The following is a 9,846-nucleotide window of genomic DNA, read 5'->3' as shown; positions in this document are numbered from 1 at the left end:
CCTTGGAATAGACCCTAGAGATAAATTTCCTCTATGAGATGAATAAAGGGAATTTTATTTTATTTTTATTTATTATTTAAACAGACTGCATTGCAGCCCATTGAATTTTTGGTATTAAAAAAAACAGTCAACGTGACGTAATGGCCGGCCAACAATTTTGATACAATCCGTCCAAAAATAAAAATCAGAATGTTGTTAGATACGTCATTCCTGCATGAGACGAGGGACCGTTTGGATTGTCAGGTATTAACTCACTCAATCCTAGAGATTTTTGTCTACTTTTCAAAATTGGAAAAAAATGTATTAAAAATGAGCATGTACATAGAGAGTTTGATTCAACTACCATTAACATGTAAAAACTATAAAACATTAGCTTTGATTCTACGTCTATAATTTGTCTCAGAAAAATGTAATAAATAGGCATGGGGTAAAAGTAACCTGGGTAAACTACTGATGTAGTCGGTGTTAGGGTTGAGTGAGTTAATGGAGGTGAGACTATGACCAGGGTGACCTTTTTGCACTGGCACCTGTCAAGTCCTATTTCATTACTAATGGAAGCCTTGTGTAATGTAATGAAAGATTATTCTATCTTCTGGACGATATTGGGTCTGTTATCGGAGACAATCAGACCATTTACTGTACACCTACTCATGACCTGTCATGGTTTGGCAACAATGTGAGGCATGAGGAACGGTGCAGAACGGTGATGGAGGGTAGCAACAAGAGATGAAGTGAATAGAAAAGTGCCAGAAGACAATAGAGAATTAAAAAAAAGTTTCGGCGGTTGGTGGGGTTTGAACCCGCGACCTTATTGGTACGACAACTAAGGGTGGGAGGGTTGGTACCCTTGAAGGAGGAAGAAGAAGAGGAAGACAAAGGAAAGTTTGGATGGACAAAAACAATATCAAGGAATGGACAGGGATGAAGATGGAAGAACTCTTGGAGAAGGCAACGATAGAGAGAAATTGTGGAAAGTGGTGAGATCTGCATCCCTTGTGTGCCCCCCCCCCCCCCCCCTCCCCCGACGATCATCAGCTGATCATGAGATGAATGGATGAATAAATGAATGAATTAATGACTCCTGACAATTATAACAGAATTTGAAGTGAAAGAGCGAGGATGGATGATTTTGATTGACGACCAGCATATATTATTTAGACTTGAAAATAAGATGTCATAACTTTGAAATCAGAAGATCAATTCCACAAAGTATGTATCCGGTCCTCGGGAAAAGTGGTTTTACGCTTCCAGTGAGATAGGAACCAGTGTTTTTACATCACACTTTTGTTCCTTATTGTTTTCACTACATATAGAATATTTAGTATGTGATTCATCCCCATAAAACACCGTTTTGAGAAGATGGGACATAATCGACGTTCACTTATTTTCAGGTCTGATAACCCAATTCATTAAAGGGCTCATTGTTGTCACGGAAATCTAAAAAAAAAAAAAGACATTGACGCAAAATTTTGCCCATCACAACAATGGTAAACTAGGCCCATAATTGCTGCCGTTGTTTTTTTTTTAAACACAGCATATTATGCAATGTTAACCAAAGAGCATTTACTGTGTTTTTTTAAAAATAAAACGGCACATTAGGTTCGGATGTCAGATCTGCATATATACATACGTCGGACATGATTGTAACCTACCGCCTGAAAACGGTATCTTGCCCTGTTGAATTGGGAGCCGTAATTGAATTTATATCTATCGACGTGTACATAAATGCAGGTCTGACATCCTAATGTAATCATTGGCCTAGTTTAGCATTGTTGTAATGGACAATATTTTCCCTCATTTTTTAATTTTAGATTTCCTTTACAACAATGGGCCCATAGTAAATTGGGTTATCAGACCTGCAAATAAGTTTACGTCGATTTGTCTCTAGGGTCTTTTCCGAGGGAAGACTAGAATAACCCAGGCGTCAGCCACAGTGCAGCGCCACAAAGTGAGCTAAGGCTAGGTGACTTGCTCAAGGCCACACAACGCGGCGGGTAGTCGAACTCGGTACCTTTCGGGTACGAAGCAAAGACCGTACCGCTAAGCCACGCTGTCCCATTCAATCCGACATAATACCGTTTTGAGACGATGGGACAAACACAACGTATACATATATGCAGGTCTGACATCCGAACCCGCTAATGGGCCTAGTTTAACATTGTTGAAATGGGCAATATTTTGCGTCATTCTTTAAATTTTTCCATTACAACAATGGGCCCATATTATTAATGTCATTAGGTTATAAGACCTGCAAACCAGTGCACGTTGAACACAGACACAATTATGATTTTCTTGTTTTCAAGACATTTTATTTCTCATTGCGTTGTGAATTTTAGATAAGCGCAGTACTATTTGATCGATTAAAACCGCGCATTTAGTTTAAACGAATTTAGTTTTCTTGAACAAGTTAATTCACTCAACCCTAACACCGACTATATCCGTAGTTTACCCGGGTTCCTTTTACCCCATGCCTATTTATTACATTTTTATGAGACAAATTATAGGCGTTTTATCAAAGCTATGTTTTCAGTTTTTACATGTCAATAGTAGTTGAATAAAACTATCTATGTACATGCTCATTTTTAATACATTGTTTTGAAAAGTAGCAAAAATCTCTAGGGTTGAGTGAGTTAAAATTGCTATTGGAAACAGGACGACGCGATAGCGATGACGAGATGAACGAACGAACGAACGAACGAACGACCTGTTGCTTCCCCTTGTCTGTTTTGAAGCGTCAACGTCGCTTGCGAAAGAGGCATAGCGATGATTTTAAATAATTTTTTTTTTATTATCATAGGTATTTGAGTGTGTCATTTTATTAATGATATTCATCACTCCGCCGACAAGTGTGTTGACTGTGTCGTCATGTGTTATGGTTGTGGGAGAGCACACAGTGGATCGCTCTTCGTCACTCTTATTTCCAGTTTCGCGTATTTTTAAAAAAGTCATTGACTGATTGGTTGATTTATTGAGTGATTGATTTTCTAAAATCTCCCTCCTCCTCCTCTTCATCATCATCATCATCATCATCATCATCATCATCATCATCATCATCATCATCATCATTATCGTCGTCATCGTCGTCATCATCATCATCATCCTCATCAGTACTTTTATTATTATGATTATTTTTATAATCATTATTGTTGGATATGCTGGAATGCGTTGAACACCACGCCACATTAAATCTGCCTCCACTTCCCAACACCCTCTTCTCGTCCACCACCAGTGAATATTTTAAATCTATTCTTTGGGGTCTTAGTCGAAGGCAGTGGAATTGAATTCAATAATCTGATGTCACGTCGCCCAGCAACGGCGAGCAGCTTGGTTCTAAACAAAGAAAATCGGTACTTTTTATTCTTCATGCTGGCTAGAACTTTTCATATGCCATGTGATCAGAATGTATAAAAGTCAAAATATGATCATATTTATAATGTTTTTCTTCTCTGGATACACTTTTATGCTCGTCAGAGAAATATTTGATAAGGGCATCCGCCATTGTTCCGATAGTTTAGAACCAGTTGCTAAGTTACCATGCGTCAATACGAGGGAAGTGGCGTCACGACTGTTGAAGGCTATTGTAAATATCATTTTTTTTTTTAATGAAGGAGCAGACACCAGTAGAAGATAAAGATCTGAACAAGTGTGCATGAAAGGTGTCAGACAAAGCAAGAAAGAAAAATACAAGAAAAAAACCATCCCAAAAATCAGTCTACCTCAATTAAAAACACAGTAGGTATAGATAGTATGCAGATGACGTCACTCAGGCCTTTGTTATGGTTTTTGCCATCCGGGTTTGTGAGTTGTTCTCACTAAACTGTATTAACCAGACTATAAAAGTTCATGGTGACACAGAGTTTGTGTGTTAATAATAATAATAATAATAATGCTGAAAACTTATATAGCGCTATAACTCCGAGACACCAGACTCTAAGCGCTTAAATTACAAATTACTTTGGCTGAAACATACTCATTCACACACACAAGCACACACACACACACACATACACACACACAACACAACACACAACACAAACCAAACCTATCTTGCTTCTCATACCATCTACTAAAATCGAAACAAATATGTTTTAAGCGAACGTTTAAAAATAGACAAAGATTCTTTTTCACGAATGCTCTGCGGTAAGGCGTTCCAAATAGAGGGTCCGAAATGAGAAAAGGATCTCATTCCAGCATTTTTCCGAATTCGAGGGACAACTAGTTTTGTGGAATCACTGGCCGAACGTAAGGGGCGGGTTTTGAATATCTTTCAATTAGTTCTGAAAGGTAGGAAGGGGCAGTACCTTCAAGACAACGATACACTAAAACACAAGCTTTGAATTTAATTCTTTTCTCAACAGGCAGCCAATGCAGGTCATGAAGTAGAGGTCCGGCAGAGTCGCACCTACGCTTCATAAATACTAGTCTGGCAGCGCTGTTTTGGACAATCTGAAGACGTTTCAGATTGTATTGCGAAACGCCAAACAACAGAGCATTACAATAATCCAATTTCGATAGTACGAGGGACACAACCAGGTGCTTGGTCACATCCTCAGATATGAACCGTCTAATGGAAGCAATCTTTTTTAGTTGGAAAAAGAGAGATCTAACCAAATTATTAACCTGATGCTCCATCGACAGTCCAGAGTCTAAGAATGTGCCAAGGTTTTTCACTTTGTCAACAATTTGAATAGAGGCATCCCCCAACTTCAAATCTGTTTCACTTTTCCACTTCCTGTTCCCCACATACAGCACCTCCGTCTTATCATCATTCAGTTTCAGTCTGTTCTCATTCATCCATTTCTTAACACTTTGGATACAATTTTTACTATTGGCTGATACTTCTTGTAAATTTCTCATATTGGAAACGCAGTACAATTGCGTATCATCAGCGTATTGATGGTAAGACAGACCAAAACTTCTGATGATTTTAGACAGAGGGCCAACGTACAAAACAAAAAGAACGGGTCCAAGTACTGAACCCTGGGGAACCCCACAATCAAGAAAGATTTCCTCCGATCTATATTCATCCACCGTAATAATCTGTTTACGATTAAACAAATATGACCTAAACCAATCAAGCGCTGCACCAGACACGCCATAAGTAATTTCAAGACGTTTGAGAAGAAGATTGTGATCAATAGTATCAAAAGCAGACGATAGGTCAAGCAAATTCAGCAAAGAACATGAACCATTGTCTATAACAGAGAGGAGATCATTAACAACCCTAACAAGTGCGGTTTCCGTCGAATGATGTTGCCTATAAGCAGACTGAAATTTTTCTTCAAGACAATTATTTTTAAGATGAGACAGTAATTGTTTCAAAACAAGCTTTTCTAAGATCTTAGAGAGAAAAGGAAGATTAGAGACAGGGCGATAGTTTTTTAAGTTCTCTTTATCGAGATCAGTTTTTTCAAAAGGGGTTTGACATGAGCAACTTTGTAAATGTCTGGTACAGCACCTGACTGCAACGAATTATTAACAATACATGTAAATGGTGTTAAAATTACATCAATGCATTTTTTTAAAATGGCAGTATTTAAGGGGTCTAAATCACAACTTTTAGTTGGAGACGACATAATGCAATCACGTAAGTCAGCTTCAGTAATCTTTGAAAAATGTGTTAACGAATCACCATGAAACTTGTCAAATGTTGTAGGGATCGATTCAGACGAGAGTTCCTTCCTGATGGTATCCGTTTTTTCTTTAAAATATTGACCAAAGCGAGTTGGTAGATCTGCACGATCGATTAAAGATGGGAGAGCTGGTTGCGTCTGTTGTCCCAGCAGTTCCTTGGTCAAGGCAAAGAATTGTCTCGAACGTCCCACGTTTTTGAGGCTTTCTTCATAGAATTTCTTTTTGGCCCTGAAATTGACGGCTTTTGCATCATTTCTAGTGTTGGTCCGTTATACTTCCGGATGGCAATGTTGTGAACTCCTTGGCCAAGCGCATTCTATCTATAGAATATGCAATGTTAACCAAATAGGACATATCTTTTTTTTAAAAAATAAAACGGCAGTATTTTAAAGTTTTTTGTTTTTTATTTTTATTTTTATTTCTTTGTTTGTTTTTTTAGAATACTGGGCACCTTCAGCACATTGCTTATCATTGACATCGGATGAAGTCACGTGTTGATGCTCGTTCAATTTAAAAAAACAAAACAAAAAAAAAAAACAAAACAAAAAAAAAAAAAAACAAACAAACAAAACAAACAAAAAACAACTCACATATCGCCAGCAGGATATAGATAGTATGCGCTTGGCTAAGAAGCTCATAACATTGCCATCCGGAAGTATAACAGACCAACACACAAAACTGCGTGTATCCATGAACGATTATAGTCGGGTTAATACAGTTCAGTGAGCATTACTCATAAACGCGGATGGCAAAAAAACAATAACAAAGACGTGAGTGACGTCAACTTCGAACTATCTATAGATTTAACTTTGAGCTTTTTTTATCTAACCAACAACAACACTGTGGTTGTATTTTGTTTGGATTTTGGTTTTTATTTATCATCAACCAAATAGCACATACTGCGTTCTTATAAGAAAACGGCAGAACATGCAACATGCAGAACGAGACATGACGCCTGTTTGGCGATATTACACTTTTTTTCTGACACACAGAGACAACGCTGTTACTCATTTTACACTTAAGTACGGTGAGAGAATGTGAGTAAAGAGCCTTTTCTAAGGACTCAACTATGCGCCGAGAGAGTCTCGAAACCAGGATCATCCGATCCGAAAGCCAGTGTCATCCTACCTTAAGCCCACATAGTCACACTCACCAACACACAAATTAAATCTGCCAGTAACGTTAAATGTCTAAAGATAGTATGCGCTTGGCTAAGAAGCTCATAACATTGCCATCTGGAAGTATAACGGACCAACACACAAAACTGTGTGTATCCATAAACGTTTAAAGTCGGGTTAATACAGTTCAGTGAGAATAACTCACAAACGCGGATGGCAAAATACAATATCAAAGGCTTGAGTGACGTCATCTTCGAACTATCTATAGATAGTATGCGCTTGGCTAAGAAGCTCATAACAATTGCCATCTGGAAGTATAACGGACCAACACACAAAACTGTGTGTATCCATGAACGTTTATAGTCAGGTTAATACAGTTCAGTGAGCATTACTCATAAACGCGGATGGCAAAAAAAAAAACACAAAAAAACAAAAAAAAAAAAAACAAAAACAAACAAAAACAATAACAAAGATCTGAGTGACGTCATCTTCGAACTATCTCTAAGCTAACGATGGCGAAGCACAGTTATAGATAGTATGCGCTTTGCTGAGATAATGTGAGTAAAGATTCTTCTCCAAGGACTCAACTATGCGGCAAGCGAGGCTCGAACCCAGGACCTTCCGTTCCGAAAGCGAGTGTCGTACCACAAGACCACAAAGACCAACTCACAAAACGATGTGAACGTTTATAGATAGTATGCAGTTGACGTCACTCAGGCCTTTGTTATTGTTTTTGCCATCCGCGTTTGTGAGTTGTTCTCACTAAACTGTATTAACCAGACTATAAAAGTTCATGGTTACACAGAGTTTGTGTGTTGGTCCGTTATACTTCCGGATGGCAATGTTGTGAACTCCTTGGCCAAGCGCATTCTATCTATAGTCAGGTTAATACAGTTTAGTGAGAAGTTATCATAAAAGCGGATGGCAAAAACCAATCACACAATCCTGAGTGACGTCAACTCCATACTATCTATAGATATAGATATAGATGGTATGCACTTGGCCAAGAAGTTCACAACATTGCCATCCGGAAGTATAACTGGCCAACACACAAAACTGTGTGTAACCATGAACGTTTATAGTCTGGTTAATGCAGTTTAGTGAGAACTACTCATAAACGCGGATGGCAAAAAAAAAAAAAAAAAAAAAAAAAAAAACAATAACAAAGACCTGAGTGACGTCATCTTCGAACTATCTATAGACACATGTACAGATACAGATACAGCTCCCCATCACTCAATCCTTATCCTGGTACTTAACTTTCTTTGCTTACATCCGTCTTCTTCTTCGTCGATAACACAGTGTTTTACTATCACGTCATTAAAAAATGATAGATAGAACGAACTTGACGTCACTCAAGTCTTTGTTATTGTTTTTTTTTTTTTTTTTGGTTTGTTTTGCCATCCGTGTTTTTGAGTAATTCTCACTAAACTATCTATAAACGTTCAAGGTTAAAGATAGTATGCACTTGGCTAAGAAGCTCATAACATTGCCATCCGGAAGTATAACGGACCAACACACAACACTCTGTGTAACCATGAACTTTTATAGTCTGGATAATACAGTTAAGTGAGCAGCACTCATGAACGCAGATGGAAACAGAATAACAGAGACCAAAGTGGCGTCATCTTCAGAGCTGAAGTGACACCAAACTGCTACAAGTTGTGGACTGTAAAAGGTTAATAAACAAAAAATGAATAGAACAGCTTTTAAAAACACGGAATGTTTCGGTGTCAAAACTCTTCATCAGCAACAACAACAAAAACCCAATAAAAACATAAATAGGTGATTTAAAAAACCGGATTGACGACTAAATATAATGAAGATGTTACTCGTTGAATCATACACACGGTGTGATAACTATTTGAGTAGAAGGATGTATGGGCGGATTATTAGGATTAGGGTACGTAAACGAATGGGAGTGGATGATGATCTTTGATGCATGACGACAAGCATTATATATTAAGTTTTGACTTGAAAATAAGATGCTGTCACTCTGAAACCAGAAGATCAAAATTACACAAAGTTTCAGTTCTCCAGTTCTCCGGATAATGGGAGTGATCTATAGTCATGTTTTTGTCTGCCCGAGTCATCAATCACATGATTTGTTGCTGTCCAACGGTTGGATATTTCTGAACAAATATAAACACGTTGCGTTGTTTATGGAAGTTCTAAACATACACATGTGTCAAGCTGAACACAATGACCAATCGTAATGTTAGATAATTCAAAATCTGTGAACACTTTTCACTATGTAGGTCACTTTGAGCACACTTTGCAATGTGACCAATGACCTCGAGCACATGGAAAGTTAATATAGATCATGCCCATTGGTTTTGCACTTACAAAGAAATTGGAACCAGTTTTTTTTTTGTTTGTGTTTTTTTTTTACATCACACTTTTGTTTTGTATTATGGAACAGCATGTGGTGACGACTATTTTGCCGAGCAGGACGGTAACAAATGAAAGACAAGTTAAGGGCTGGCACTGGTGTAAAATATAACTCTGAATGTATGTATGAAACATTGTCAGGCAAAGCAGACAGAAAAGTAAAAGCAAAAACAATTTCAAAATAATAGCCTTTCTTCAGTGGGTTTGTTTTCCAAAAAGTGGTTTGGACTTGTATTTTGACGTATTATTTTGGCCAGTGTCTGACTATGAATTTTCAAAGGCTACAGGCTCTTCTCACCGGAGCAGTTTCTTAACATTTTGATTTGAACTGAAAAGGTAGTAAATGCGGATCCACTGTGCTGACACCCGTAGTGTCAGTGCAATTTTCAGCTACGTACCAGTCGGGAGTCACGCGTGACTGGATCTCACAAGCAGACGACGAAAAGAGGGCGAGAGGTAGATCTGTCTGTCAGTCGAACTTAACTGCACTGCAATGGCCGCTACTGCCGTTTGTACGACGTCTGTTCTCGCTGACACATTCCGTACCCGCTCTTCCCTTCTCTTCTGTCTCTCTCTCTCTCTCTACCTCTCTTCACATAGCCTGAAAATATTTCACCGGCTCTGAGGAAAAAAAAAAAGTTTGTAAGAAGCCACTTGTGCTTTCATTCCGTCGTGACTATGTGTTGTTTTCACGGTTTTCTGG

This window comes from Berghia stephanieae, chromosome 13, assembly GCF_034508935.2.
Source record: "Berghia stephanieae isolate SIO BIC M18660-M18661 chromosome 13, UCSD_Bste_1.3, whole genome shotgun sequence".
NCBI classification, from domain to species: domain Eukaryota; kingdom Metazoa; phylum Mollusca; class Gastropoda; order Nudibranchia; family Aeolidiidae; genus Berghia; species Berghia stephanieae.
The sequence above is the reverse complement of the archived record's forward strand: the minus strand, read 5'-3'. Positions refer to the sequence as shown.